Here is a 14,520-nt window from a genome sequence, read left to right as displayed (position 1 = left end):
AGAAAGAAAGAAAGAAAGAAAGAAAGAAAGAAAGAAAGAAAGAAAGAAAGAAAGAAAAAGAGAGTTGGACTTTGTTCTTGGGATCAGTTTGAACCTTTCAAGACCTGTGCTGAAGCTTGTGTGGGGGCAAATCTAGAGTACTCGCTACTCCAGGGCTAGTTTATCCCTCTACTGTAAGGTGTGATCTTCTGTCATCTGGTTGAATGCCATGGAGGTCTCTTCACCCTGGCTGGTCAGAAGCTGGACCTCTTCTGGCCTTCTGTGAGCCCTGACCATTGCTCAGCTTGGAGCCCCCAGTCATATTTGATCAGTCTGGTGGAATGTCCCCATATACGTGTGCAGCTTAGTGTTCAGCCATGGATTCAAGGAGGACCTGGGCCGATTTCTGGAGCCCTTTCTCTACATAACTCTCTCTTCTCTGGCACTCTGCACTCTGAATTCCAGCCACCTCAGCATCCCCAAACTCTACCCCCTCTGTCCTCAACTCAGAGACACATCATGCTGTGCTTTGGTTCCCGCCCTGCTCTGCCATCTTGGAAGTTTCTCCAGGCAGAGGGCCAAGGTGATTGGAAGTCTCTCTTGGTTTGTTTGCCTTCTCTCTGGAATCATGGTCCTGTGCTGCTCATCTGAACACTGGTTTTTAAGTAGATGCGTAGATTGGGATGGAGCCATTTTCTTGATATTGATAGCAGAACGGCAAGCACAGTTCCAATTTTTGTCTTCCAGCCAGAAGCCAAAACACTACATTTTTTAGGTGATTCTGATGAACCCTAAATGTGGAGAACTCCTGGGTTAGAAGGCAATAAAAGTAACGCCTTGCATTTGTGCCACAATGTCAAGTTCAGAGACATCTTCATATTCATGACCATTTAATCCTCACAGCCATCTCTGAGCAAGGCAAGAAAGGGGTTATAATCTCCCTCTTAGGTCATGAAATCTGAGGCCCGGGGGAGTCACGGCTTCCCTAAGGAAGGATAGCTGGTGAGCGGGGCTGCTGGGGCTGGGACTCCAGTCTTCACACCCTGACACCGGACTCATCTCCGCAGTGAGAGACGTGGGGATCCCCAGAACGCCAGGCCAGAGGTGAGTGTGGGGTTCCCCTTCCCTGAGCCACACCATGCAGGTTTGCTCCTCCAGGCCCAGGCTGGGCCTGCCTTCCTCTCCTTTGCACCCAGCCTCTCTCCCAGCATCCTGTCCCACTGCTGTCCTAATGAGTATCAGGCTCCAGCTGACTGGGTCATTTCCTCCTCCCACACCCACAGCTGTTTTTCTTGTGCTTTCCACTCTGTGTAAAGTGCTTTTTCTCATCCTGAACCTCTGCGTGCTCAAGTCCTGTCCTATCAAGGCTCTGTATCGATGTCACTTATGCCAATGGTAGCTTCCATTTTCTTTCCCGTGAGTTTCATAGCACCTCACCTATATCCTTCTCTGGACTTTGCCGCTGTCTTTTGTATGTAGTTATTTGTGTAGTTGTGATCCCTTCCAAGATTGTGAAATCCGTGAGGGAAAGAATCAGTGCCTAATAAATGTAGGCACCTGCCCCACACTCCAACTTGTGCTGTCTGAAGCCTTGGGCACAATGGGCATTCAAAAACTATGCGATTCGTGAAAGAGTAAGGAAGTGGTGGGGAGGGGCAAGAGAGAGAATCGTGAGCAATGATGCTGAGTTGTTGGGAAGGAGGCAGCCCTAGAAAAGGGCACTTTTCCCCTGTGGGCTTGGAAGTCTCACTTTTTACATGACAGTGTAAGATATTTGGTTGAATTGTGTGTGTGTTTGTGTTTGCATATATGTCTATATTACATGTACATGTAGATTATATATAATATATAATGTACCTTTTCCATATGTATGTATAGTCAACAATAAAATGTTTTAAAATTGAGATTATAAAATGAGGTCATCTCTAGATTTCCTTTTCTAGCTCTGACATGTACATTTTAAGATCATAATTCCAGGTAACTTGATGGGAGCAGAAGGGATGTTGATAGAGGCTTCAATGTCCAAAGACCACCTGCAAGAACAGGAAGACATTTGATTTTTCTGACCCTGGGTACTCATTCAGTGTGCCTCCCTCTCCCTCAACCACCTGACAAGGGTGGAAGGCATGGCCTTCTTGCCAGTGAGCCGCAGTTACCCCAGGGGAACTTTCTCTCACTTCAGCACATAAGTCCGGGTTTCCCACCGGGATCTGGTGGGACAGCTCTCTAGATGGGCAGGGGGATGGGGAAGGGACGTCTGCTCCTGCCCAGATGTTCTGATGAATCCTGTGTGACGAGAGAGGGTGTTCAGGGGTCATTTCATCCAGCCCTCTGCCTCTGGGCAGAACAGAAGCTAACCCTGCTGTAACCACACGTGCACACCTGAGTGGCTAGTGCTTCTGGCTCACACACACTTCTTATGTGTTCTGTGGCTGGACTTCAGATAAACCAGGCCATTATCCTTCAGGAAGATAAAGCAAATACAGCCTTTCCTTGTAACCTTTTGGACCTGTTTCCATAGGCGTTTGCTTCATTAGTATATTGAAATAGTGATGATAATCCGAGCCAGCCAGCATTTGTATTTCGCTTTATGGTTTTCAATTTCTCTGGGTCTTGGTTTCCTCAACCATGGAGTGGGGGCAATAACTGAATCCACATCACAGTTTACTGTGAGGATAAATAGACAATGCATGTCATGGCATACTCATTTTATTTGATTCTTAGTGAGTGATACACAAGACGTGCACAGTTATTATTCCTGTTTCTCAGATGTGGCCAGTGATGCCCAGATAGAGTGGGTGAGTTGCTTGAAGTGACACAGCCGAGGGAGGCACAACTGGGGCTGCAACCCATGTCTCCTACCCTAAGCCCCTCCCCTATTTCTCTGCACCACACATTAGGACGTCTGATGTGAAGAGAGTACTTGGGGCAGGGAGTTAGCGATGATCCTGAAAATGGATGCTTGATGATGTGATGCCAAGTATGCAAAGGGAACAGAGGTGCACAGAAATAAAGTGACTTGCCCAAAGCTAGTACATAGCAAAGCCAGAAATGCCACCCAGACCAGGTTGCTCTGAGTTGTCTCAGCCAGGGGTTCTCTTAAATGCAGCCTGAGGCACAATTTTTTTTGTCTCACATAGCGACAGTCAATGGAGGGGATGCAGTGTACAGCCTAGGGATGGGAGGGCATCTCTGGGTACCTGCTATAGTCGCATTCTGAGCTAGGAAAACCCTACTCTCCCCTGATGCCCACCTGATGGGTGGAGCCAGTCCTGCCAGGCACTGAGCCATCTGGAGCACCCAGGCCCTCACCCCTTCTCCCAGGACACCATTTCCTTGGAGCTTCTCTGGATTTAAAAGCGGAATAAGGTCGTGGAGAAGAATAGGGATTCTGGAAAAGGCAGGCATGGGTTTGAACTCTCATTGTGCCCCTTCCTAGCACTGGGGTCTTGGTGAAGTTATTTCACTTCTCTGAGCCTCAGTTTCCTCCCCTGTACTATGGGTATAATGGAGTTGTTGTGGGAGCACAATGTCTTGCATACAGTAAATGCTTAACAGGTTTTATGTTTAGTAGGAGCAGTGAGAGTTTTCCTGGTGCCAGAAGATTGAGTTTGCCGCTCTGGTCATGGTACCTGGGGTGAGTTTATTCTCTCTCTGAGCTTCCCTATCCTCATCTGTGAACTGGGTCTGTGTTGGTATCCCCTCAGCTTACATCTGTACATTCTATATGCACAGGAAAGTGCTAGACAAATTGTTTGGGGAGTGAGCCCAGGTCTAAACAGAACTTTTGGGACTAGCTAAACGTGGGAACATCCCTCCCTCATTGCACCCCCACCTCCGGCCTCAGTAAATGACCTGCCTTGATTTGGAGAAGGTTAGAAGCCTCCATGACAAACACGTTAAACAATCCAGCAAGCCCTGCTGTGAGAAGAGCATAGACAGAATTTTCCTCTTTTTTTGATACAGTCTTGCTCTGTCACCCAGGCTGGAGTGCAGTGGCATGATCACAGCTCACTGCAAACTTGACCTCCTGGGCTCAAGTGATTCTCCCACCTCAGCCTTCCAAGTAGCTGGGACCACAGACGTGTGCCAACATGCCCAGATAATTATTTTATTTTTTACAGAGACAGAGTCTCCCTGTGTTGCCCAGGCTGGTCTCGAACTTCTGGGCTCAAGTGACCCTCCTGCCTTGGACTCCCAACGTGCTGGGATTACAGGCATGAGCCACGGAGCCTGACCTCCTCCTTCTTTAACGCTGGCTTTGAGGAGGGCACGATGGTAGTGAATTGAGTATCCTTGAGAAGCTTCAAGCTGGAGGTACGCATCAGAGAATCCTGGTTACTGCTCTAACCTGTCCTCGCTGCCCCCACTCCCTGTGAGCTGGGACCGTACTCTGCCTTTCCCTGGGCCTTGAAAGTCCCACAGCAGAGCCAGGTGGAAATGGAATCACATGATTTGGGAGTAAGAAGGACTCACCCACTCTAAGACACGCTTCCACCCCATCAGGCACCCACTACATCATTCCTGATCAGCACGCTCTGCCCAAAATTTCCCAGGACAACAGCTCTCTGCATCACGAGATGATTATTCAATTTTAGGATGACAAGGTGGCTAGAAAGATTTTCCTTAGACTGAGCTGTGATCGACCTTCCTTTGTCTTTCACCCATTGGTCTGAGTCCAGCCCTCTGGAGTCTCATTATACAAGTTAATCCTTAATACCCCTCCTAGTTCTGCCTAGAGGAGGAGACAAGAAGGAGGGAAGCAAGAATGAAGCCACATTCCAAGCCACCCAAGCTTTCTTACATCATTCTGTCTACACATAAGCTGCAGGTTGTCACATTTGACAAATTGTTTTAAAATCTTCTCTTTTTCTAATTGCTGCCAACTCTTCCTCACCCTCACCAACAGAAACTTCTCTAAGAATGACCCAGGAAGGGGGGAGAGTCATAGAACCCCACCCCTGGGGACGTTTGCAGTTTAAATAGCAATATTGAGTAGTTTTCAAGTTCTTATTTTTTATAATTCTTCAGAATTCCTTTATTAAATAAACTCTTACATGAAACTCGAGATGGATGCATACGTGGGTGGGCAGATGGACGGATGCATGGGTGGATGTTTGGATGAATGGGTGGGTGAATGGATGGGTTGGTGGGAGGGAGGGAGGTAAAACAATGGGAATAGTGTAGTTAAGTAGACACACCCTAGAGCCAGACTAAAAGGCTCGAATCCTTGCCTTGTCATTTACTAGCTGTGTGACCTTGAGTAGCCACTTAGACATTCAGCACTTCAGTTTCTCATCTGATGATGGGCATAGAAGTTGAAACCCATCTCATAGGAATATTGTGACTACTGCATGAGTGAATGTATGTGAAGCATTTATGATGGCACCTGGGGCAGTGGGTACCCTGTAAATGTTTCCTATTATTATTATTATTTGAGACAGAGCATCACTCTGTTGCCATGCTGGAGTGCAGTGGTGCGATCTTGGCTCACTGCAACCTCCACCTCCTAGGTTCAGGCAATTCTGCTGCCTCAGCCTCCCTAGTAGCTGGGACTACAGGCACACGCCATCATGCCCAGCTAATTTTTGTATTTTTAGTAGAGATGGCATTTCACCATGTTGGCCAGGATTGTCTCGATCTCCTGACCTTGTGATCCACCCCCCTTGGCTTCCCAAAGTGCTGGGATTACAGGCGTGAGCCACCGCACCCAGCCTCCTATTATTATTACTACTGCTGACTGAAGCTGGGGAGAATCTCCCCTGTCCCGACCAGCGCAATTCCTGAGACATCAGATCTCCTGGGAAACATTGCTTTTAGGCCACTTAACTAGTTCCTTTTCTCATTTAATGGAGCAGATAATGAGGCCCAGAGAGAAGATATCACTTGCCCAGGCTCACACAAACCAGATTTTGAACACAGGTCTCCTGGCTCTTGGGCTTTGTGATTCTCAGAGATCTTTCTGCATATGATGAAAATCAAGGCAGTACATGAGGAATTTGAGAAGGTCCAGCAACCTGTGGCTCTGACCTTGACTGAGCTGCTCTGTCTGCTCCCGGACCCCTCCAGGATGGGTCCCAGAGGCCTTCTGCTAATGAAGTAGCAACTCGAGCTCTCTTTTGGAGCGGGGATGGAGGTGGATGAAGGCAGTGAGCTATGAGCTTAGTTCACGCTTGGATCATGTCTTAAGAGCATAGGCTACAAGGTGTGACCTGCAGCACATGCAAAGTGCCATGATTAATTCACAGATAAGCTTTGTCAGCTTCCCCTCAAGCCCTCCCTCTCACTCTTGCTCTGACATATTAGAGCAACTGCCTCTCTCCTCTCCAGAAAGATAGGCAATTACAGGCAGTGGTGCCCCTCTGACATTTATGTGGGCTCTCCAAGGTGATGGAGGAGAGAGGCCTTTAGTTTGTATCAGAACCAGAAGAACTGTTTATCTTCTATCAGGTGACAACTCTTCATTCCTTTACTTAACACATTGATTAGCATCTACTTTATGGCCATGTGCTAGGCAGGGCCACTGTCTGAGGCCTGCAAAGTCAGTTGCACAGTGTCCTGCACTCGAAAGTGCCCCGCATTCGGTTTAACACTCTGCTGTCACATTAATAATGATATCTTTACACTTCTGTTTTATCAGCGAAGTCCTGTAGGACAAGGGAGCATGCACAAGAGCAGAGGAGCCACATGTGATGTGTGTGGCCGCCGTTGCCCCGTTCACATAATCTTCTCCATGCCCCTGAGGAGCCATGCTGTGGGGTGTGCAGGAAACTCAGCAGTGAGTAGAGGTAGTGTTGTTAGTCAGTGACTGAGTGGGCGGGGCACTACCCGACTGGAGAGGCCTCACTTTCCACTGAAACCAGAATGCGCTTGTGCACAGAAAGGTGGCAATGACATTGGAAGAGGCGCAAATGACTGAGGAGCCCTGTTGTATCCTCTCTTATTGGAGTTACTTCCCTGTGCTAACGGGCACCTGTGTTGAGATGACGTGAAAGGGAAGGGCAGGACACTATGGCCACAGTGCCCTGAGGGTGCCCAATCTCGTCTCAGAAGCTGAGCAGGGCCTGGCCTCGTTAGTACTTGGATGGAACAAGGAAAGGGGAAGAGAGAGCAGCCTGTGGCTCCTGTCCTTTCAGTCCTTCCTTGGTGTCCGTGATCCCAAGGTAGAGAGTGTTGCTGGAGTGTGTGGGTGTCAGGAAGGGAGATAGAAAGAGTTGAGCTAGTTTGGTGCAGCATATCTACTGTTTTAGTAAGAATGAAATACATACACATGGATGAGCTATGGAATGTGAATTGTGTAATTGTGTTGATTGTACATATGAGGTCAATGCTAATATTTTCATTTATACCTTGCATCCTACAATATAAAAACAAATGGTAAAAATTCACGATAATTTAAATTTATTTTTTATTTTATTTAACCTTATTTTTTTGAGATGGAGTCTCGCTCTGTCGCCCAGGCTGGAGTGCAGTGGCATAATCTTGTCTCACTGCAGCCTCCGCCTCCCACATTCAAGCCGTTCTCCTGCCTCAGTCTCCCGAGTAGCTGGGACTATACGCGCCTGCCACCACGCCCAGCTAATTTTTTGTATTTTTAGTAGAGATGGGGTTTCAGTATGTTGTCCAGGCTGGTCTCGACCTCCTGACCTCATGATCTGCCCACCTCAGCCTCCCAAAGTGCTGGGATTACAGGCTTGAGCCACCGCACCCAGCCTTAAATTTGTTTTTTAACTTAGCATGACATTAAATAGCAAATAAAAATACCATGACAAGTCAAGTGAGAGAGAGCACAGAAGAAAGGAAAACATTGTATATTTGAACACCTTCAGTGACACTTTCTCCTGCTCTTTGAACAGAAGCACTGCATTTTCATTTTGCACTGGGCCTCATATGTTACGTAGCTGGTCCTGGTTTTAGGTACCCGGATGCACCACAAACGAAACAGGTTCGTTCCCCACAGAGCTTATGTCTAGTGAGAGAAACACACTTTGAATAGTCCCAGAAATACATCATTATAAGATAAGTCTATAAAAGAAGCTTAGAGCATTCCTAATCTTGTCTCTGATCAGGGCAGACTTCTTGGAGGAAGTGAAATTTGAACTGAGATGTGAAGAATGAGCAGGCGTTAGTGAGGTAAAGAAGAGAGAAGGAGTGTTGCAAACACAGGGCAGTCTGTGCAAAGGCCCTGAGACACAAGGAGCCTGGAACCACGGCTGAAAGACAACCGTCTGGCTGGGCATGGCTTGTCTTATAGATAACATTAAGGAACAAATAATTATGTTAAGAGTTACGGGCTGCCATTAAGGATTTGAATAAGAGAGTCTTACAATCACATCTGTGTTTTCTAAAGGCCTGACACTGATCCGTACGTGGAGTACAGCCTGAAGGCAACAAGACTTGTTAGAAAGGAAGCTATTGGCTGGGTGTGGTGGCTTGTGCCTATAATCCCAGCACTTTGGGAGGCTGAGGTGGGCAGATTACTTGAGGCCAGGAGTTCGAGATCAGCTTGGCCAACATGGTGAAACCCTGTCTCTACTAAAAATACAAAAATTAGCGGGTTGTGGTGGTGAGCACCTATAATCCCAGCTGCTTGGGATGCTGAGGCAGGAGAATTGCTTGAACCTGGGAGGCCGAGGTTGCAGTGAGCCCAGATTGTGCCACTGCACTCCAGCCTCGGTGACAGAGGCTTCCTTTCCAAAAAAAAAAAGAAAGAAGAAAGAAAGAAAGGAGGCTATTGCGGTAATGCAGGTGAGAGACAATGGTGGCTTAGGCAGTGGTGGAGATGGAGGAATTTGGGGGAATTGATTGGGTTCAAGAAATAGGCAGGAGGAAACGTGATGAATTGGGTGGGAGTACGGAAACAGACGAGAAGAGGTATTGGAATGCTGCCTAGGTTTCTGGTCTGTGCCACTGTGTGGATGGTGAGGTCATCTACTAGAGAATGTGTCAGTGGTAGAAGCCAAGGTCTGAAAGTGGAGGGGGGAAGAGTGAGAGAGAAGATTGTAAGCTTACCTTTAGTTCAGTTGAGGTCCTTTCGAAACATACAAGCAGCAGTATGAAGAATTCCACTGATATATTTGTCCGGAGCCCAGAAGTGAGGTTTAAATAAGAAGAAATAAACTCGCTAGTAAAAATTGCAGACACACAAAAGGCTTGAACAGGCACTTCACAAAATAGATTATCCAAATGACCAATAAGCACATAAGTACTCAGCATCATTAGCCATTAGAAAAATGCAAGTTAAAACCACAATGAGATACCATTTCACACTAGAATGACTAAAATTTTAAAAGACTGACAATGCTAAATGTTCCCAGGATGCGGAACAACCAAAACCCTCATATATTATGGGGGACATGGAAAATTGTGCTTTGGAAAACAGGTAGTTTCTACAGAAGTTCAATATACACATACCATACAACTCAGCCATTGCATTCCTATTTACCCAACAGAAATAAAATCATTTGTCTACCGAAAGATTTGCAAAATAATGTTCATTGCAGCTCTAGCCATTATAACTCTCAAACGGAAGCAACCCAATGTGCATGGATTGTGAATAGATGACAAATGGTGGTTCATCTATACAATGGAATATTGCTCTTCAACAGAAACAAACTACAGGTCCATGTAACAACATGATGAGTGAAAGAAGTCAGATGTAAAAGAGTACATATGTATGATGCAATTTATATGACACTCTAGAATAGGCAAAACTAATCCTTAGTGATGAAATCAGATCTGAGGTTGCCTTGGGGCTGAGATGGGGGTAGCTGACTGCAAGGAGGTGTGGGGAGGGTTGTGAATTTTGGGGAGTGATGGAGCTGCTCTGTACCTCAATTGTGATGTGGTTACACAACTGTATGCATTTGTCAAAACTCACAGAACTACACTCTAAAATGTATAAATTTTACTGCATGGAAATTTTACCTTAATTAAAAATTTAAAAAATTGAAGACATGGATTTAGGTAAGATTCACTAGGTGGCGAGGATAGAGTTGAGTTACAAGAGAATTGCTATCTCCATCTTGCATGCAAGAAAAATGAAGCTCAGAGAAGTGAAGTGGCTTCCCAAGATCACACAGCTACTAAGTAGCATAGCTGGGGCTCAAAACCAGAGCCATCTGATCAGATGGCTCATATTCTTTTTGTTCCCTCCCATCAACCAAGCCTAGGCCCATGGCTGAGCATGATGGCCACAAGCAGGGAGGAGGGCCAGCTCCTCTTCAAGGAAGAAAACAGCGTGCCGTTCTTTATATATGTAAATGATGTTCTGTTCCTCACCCATCACCAATCACACAGGTACTTAGGTTGCAAGGCGTGGGGATTGCCATGGTGATGATGGCTCTCCCCACCAGTCCTCAATGGGAATACCAGCAAGATGCCAGGCCACAGTAAGGGATTCTGTCTGGGCCCTCCAGACACTCAGAGGGCCACGATGAGATCTACTCCAGAGGAGAAATCGTACCGTGCCCAAACTACCAGGGATCTTGGCACTGACATAGCTCTTTATACTTTCCAACTCCAGAAGTATTAACTGGGAACAACTACATTTTCTAGCCCTGAGCTTGTGGACCAGCTCCAGATCTTGTGATCTGATCTCTCCCTATGACTGTTACAACTGCCTCAAGATGGCTCACTCTGCCTCCCGTCCCATCCCACTCCTAATCGCTCCCCACACTGCTACAAGAGGGGCTTCCTTATACCTTATACAAAAGTTAACTCAGATAGATCAAATACTTAAATGTAAAACCCCAAACTATAAAAATCCTCGAAGAAAATCTAGGCAATACCATTCAGAACATAGGCATGGGCAAAGATTTTATGATGAAATTGCCAAAAGCAATTTCAACAAAAGCTAAAATTGACAAATGGGACATAATTAAACTAAAGAGCTTTTGCACAGTGAAAGAAACTATCATCAGAGTGTATAGGTAACCTACAGAATGGGAGAAAATTTTTGCAATCTATTCATCTGACAAAGGTCTAATATCCAGAATTTACAAGGAACTTAAATAAATTTACAAGAAAAAAACCATCTCCATCAAAAAGTGGGCCAAGACACGAACAGATACTTCTCAAAAGAAGACATTTATGTGGCCAACAAACATGTGAGAAAAAGCTCAACATCACTGATCATTAGAGGCATGCAAATCAAAACCACAATGAGATGCCATTTATGCCAGTCAGAATGGAGATCATTAAAAAGTCAAGAAACACAGATGCTGGGGAGGCTGTGGAGAAACAGGAATGTTTTTACACTGTTGGTGGGAATGTAAATTAGTTCAACCATGGTGGAAGACAGTGTGGCAATTCCTCAAGGGTCCAGAACCAGAAATACCATTTGACCCAGGAATCCCATTCCTGGGTATACACCCAAAGGAATAGAAATCATTCTTTTATAAAGACACATACACATGTATGTTTATTGCAGCACTATTCACAATAGCAAAGACATGGAACCAACCAAAATGACCATCAGTGATAGACTGGATAAAGAAAATGTGGTACATATACAGCACGGAATACTATGCAACCATAAAAAGGAATGAGATCATGTCCTTTGCAGGGACATGGATAGAGCTGGAAACCATCGTCCTCAGCAAAATAACACAGGAACAGAAAAACAAACACTGCATGTTCTCACTCATAAGTGGGAGCTAAACAATGAAAGCACACAGACAGAGGGAGGGGAACAACACACACCAGGGCCTGTTGTGGGGGTGAGGGGAGGGAGAGCATCAGGACAAATAGCTAATGCATGTGGGGCTTAATACCTAGGTGACGGGTTGATAGGTGCAGCAAACCACCATGGCACACATTTACCTATGTAACAAGCCTGCACGTTCTGCACGTGTATCCTGGAACTTAAAATAAAATAAAATAAACCCAGGGAGGTAAAGACAAGAGGGAGAGAGGGGAAACAGAAGCAAGGAAGGACAGTGCCAGAAGAGGAAGTCAGGCAGAAGAGGGAAGGAAGGGAGAGGAGGAGTGCACAGGAGAGCTGGACAGAGGAAGGCCTGGCGGGGCTACTGTGGTTCTCCGGCTCTTCTTTGCCTGGCCAACGCCCAGAGTACCCTGCTCCCCTGGGAGCCAGGACCACACCTGCCCTTCTGTGTGTCAGCCAGGGGCATCTGGCATCCGGCAAGTGGCAGCTCTCTCATCATCCTGTCTGATCCGAATTCAACCCACGTTCAGCCAGGTGACCATGGTGGCTTCTCCCCAGGGTGGAGGTCTGTCCTGAGGCTGTCTGCACTTCCCAACGGAGCTGGCTTTGAACCCACTGCTCTTGCCTCTCTTTCCATTCCCTAGAAGGCTGGCTGCCCCTGGGGATGTTTTTGCACTAAGCCACTTTCTCCAGTTGGGGACTAGCATCAGGAGAACTCCTTTCTGTCTCTTAGGTCTGGGATGAAATGACGAGAGTGACCTTGGTCAAGTTTGACTGCTCTGTATCCAGCCATCCTCATGTATAAAGAGGAGGAAAGGAGAGGCACTTCTGTTACTACTGATCAGTTACTAGGTGTGGCATTGTGCAGGTCACTGCACACACTTAAAGCAACCAGATGTATATCCATAGTCATCGGTGTTTTATAGAACATAGGAAGAGACTCACAGTCCATTCCCCACCTGCAGGACTGCATTTTCTTCTATTCTTTTTTTTTTTTTTTTTTTTTTTGAGGCAGAGTCTCGCTGTCGCCCAGGCTGGAGTGCAGTGGCGCGATCTCGGCTCACTGCAAGCTCAGCCTCCCGGGTTCACACCATTCTCCTGCCTCAGCCTCCCGAGTATCTGGGACTACAGGCGCCCGCCATCTCGCCCGGCTAATTTTTTGTATTTTTAGTAGAGACGGAGTTTCACTGTGTTAACCAGGATGGTCTCGATCTCCTGACCTCGTGATCTGCCCGCCTCGGCCTCCCAAAGTGCTGGGATTACAGGCGTGAGCCACCGCGCCCGGCCAGGACTGCATTTTCTGTCATAAAGGATGTGTCAAGGAAAAGTGTGTTAGAGTTCTGACTCTAGAGGTCTGCCAGCCAGAAAATGGCCTCCAGTCTCCCAGTCTCTTCCTGCTCATCATCATAACCATCCTCCATCCACGAATCCCCATGGCTCACTCATTTTCTCTGCCAGTACTTAGTGAGCACCTCCTATGACCTGGGGATGCAGCAGTAACTAAAACAGGCAAACACACTGGAGAGAAAGAAAGCCTGGGAGGCTGAGGTAGGTGGATCGCTTGAGTCCAGGAGTTCAAGACCAGTCTGGGTAACGTGGTGAAACCCCGTACCTACAAAAAAAAAAAAAAGACAATGTGGTGTATGCCTGTAGTCTCAGCTACCTGGGAGGCTGAGGCAGAAGAACTGCTTGACCTGGGGAGGCAGAGGATGCAGTGAGCCGAGATCATGTCACTGCACTCCAGGCTGGGTGACAGAGAGAGAACCTGTGTCAAAAAAAAAAAAAAAAAAGGAAGAAGGAAGAAGAAGAAAGGAAATATGGCATGTTGGGGATGGGGATGGAAGTGAGCTGCAATTTTTAAAAGGGTAGCCACGGAAATCCTTACTGAGATTTTTAAGTAAAAGTCTGAAGGAGGCAAGGGAGTGAGTCAAGCATTTACATGCAGGAAGGGCTCTCTAGGAGGAGAAAGCAGTGAGAGCAAAGGCTGGGAGCAGATGCAGGCCGAGTGGCTTTGAAGAACAGCAGAGGGCCAGCGTGGGCTAAAGCAGAGGGAGTCAGGGCAGTGTGCTAGGAAGTGAAGGCAGGGAGATGGGGGAGGCGTGGATTGTTGGGACATCACAGGCTGTGTGAATCCCAATGTCAGGGCAGTGTGCTAGGAAGTGAAGGCAGGGAGATGGGGGAGGTGTGGATTGTTGGGACATCACAGGCTGTGTGACTTCCAATGTCAGGGCAGTGTGCTAGGAAGTGAAGGCAGGGAGATGCGGGAGGTGTGGATTGTTGTGGCATCACAGGCTGTGTGACTCCCAATTGCTGTGTGACGAATTCCCACAAATCCAGCAGCTGCAAATATGACCCAAGGTTCCCCAGCTTCTGCAGGTCAGGAGTTGGCACAGCCTAACTGGTCCTCTGTAAGGTGCCATCAGGGTGTCAGCCAGCACTGGGTTCTCATCTGGGGCTCCGCTGTGTGGATGGCTCTGCTTCCAAGCTCACATGGCAGCATTCAGTTCCATGCAGGGTGCTGGACACAAGACCTCAGCTTCCTGGTGAGCATCGACTGAGGGGGCTCTTAGCTCCTCGCAGCTGATCCCCTCCATGAGGCAGCTTGCAACATGGCAGCTGCTTCTTCAAAGGCGTCAAGAGAGGGTCCCCAGGAAGACAGGTTATGATCTTAACATTTTATTTGTTTATTTTTTAAGACAGAGTCTCGCTCTGTCACTGACGCTGGAGTGCAGTGGCACGATCTTGGGTCACTGCCACCTCCACCTCCTGAGTTCAAGCGATTCTCCTGCTTCAGCCTCTTGAGTAGCTGTGATTACAGGCATGCACCACTACGCCCGGCTAATTTTTGTATTTTTAGTAGAGGCGGGGTTTTGCCA

The sequence above is a fragment of the Hylobates moloch genome, unplaced genomic scaffold, assembly GCF_009828535.3.
Source record: "Hylobates moloch isolate HMO894 unplaced genomic scaffold, HMol_V3 SCAFFOLD_8, whole genome shotgun sequence".
NCBI classification, from domain to species: domain Eukaryota; kingdom Metazoa; phylum Chordata; class Mammalia; order Primates; family Hylobatidae; genus Hylobates; species Hylobates moloch.
The sequence above is the reverse complement of the archived record's forward strand: the minus strand, read 5'-3'. Positions refer to the sequence as shown.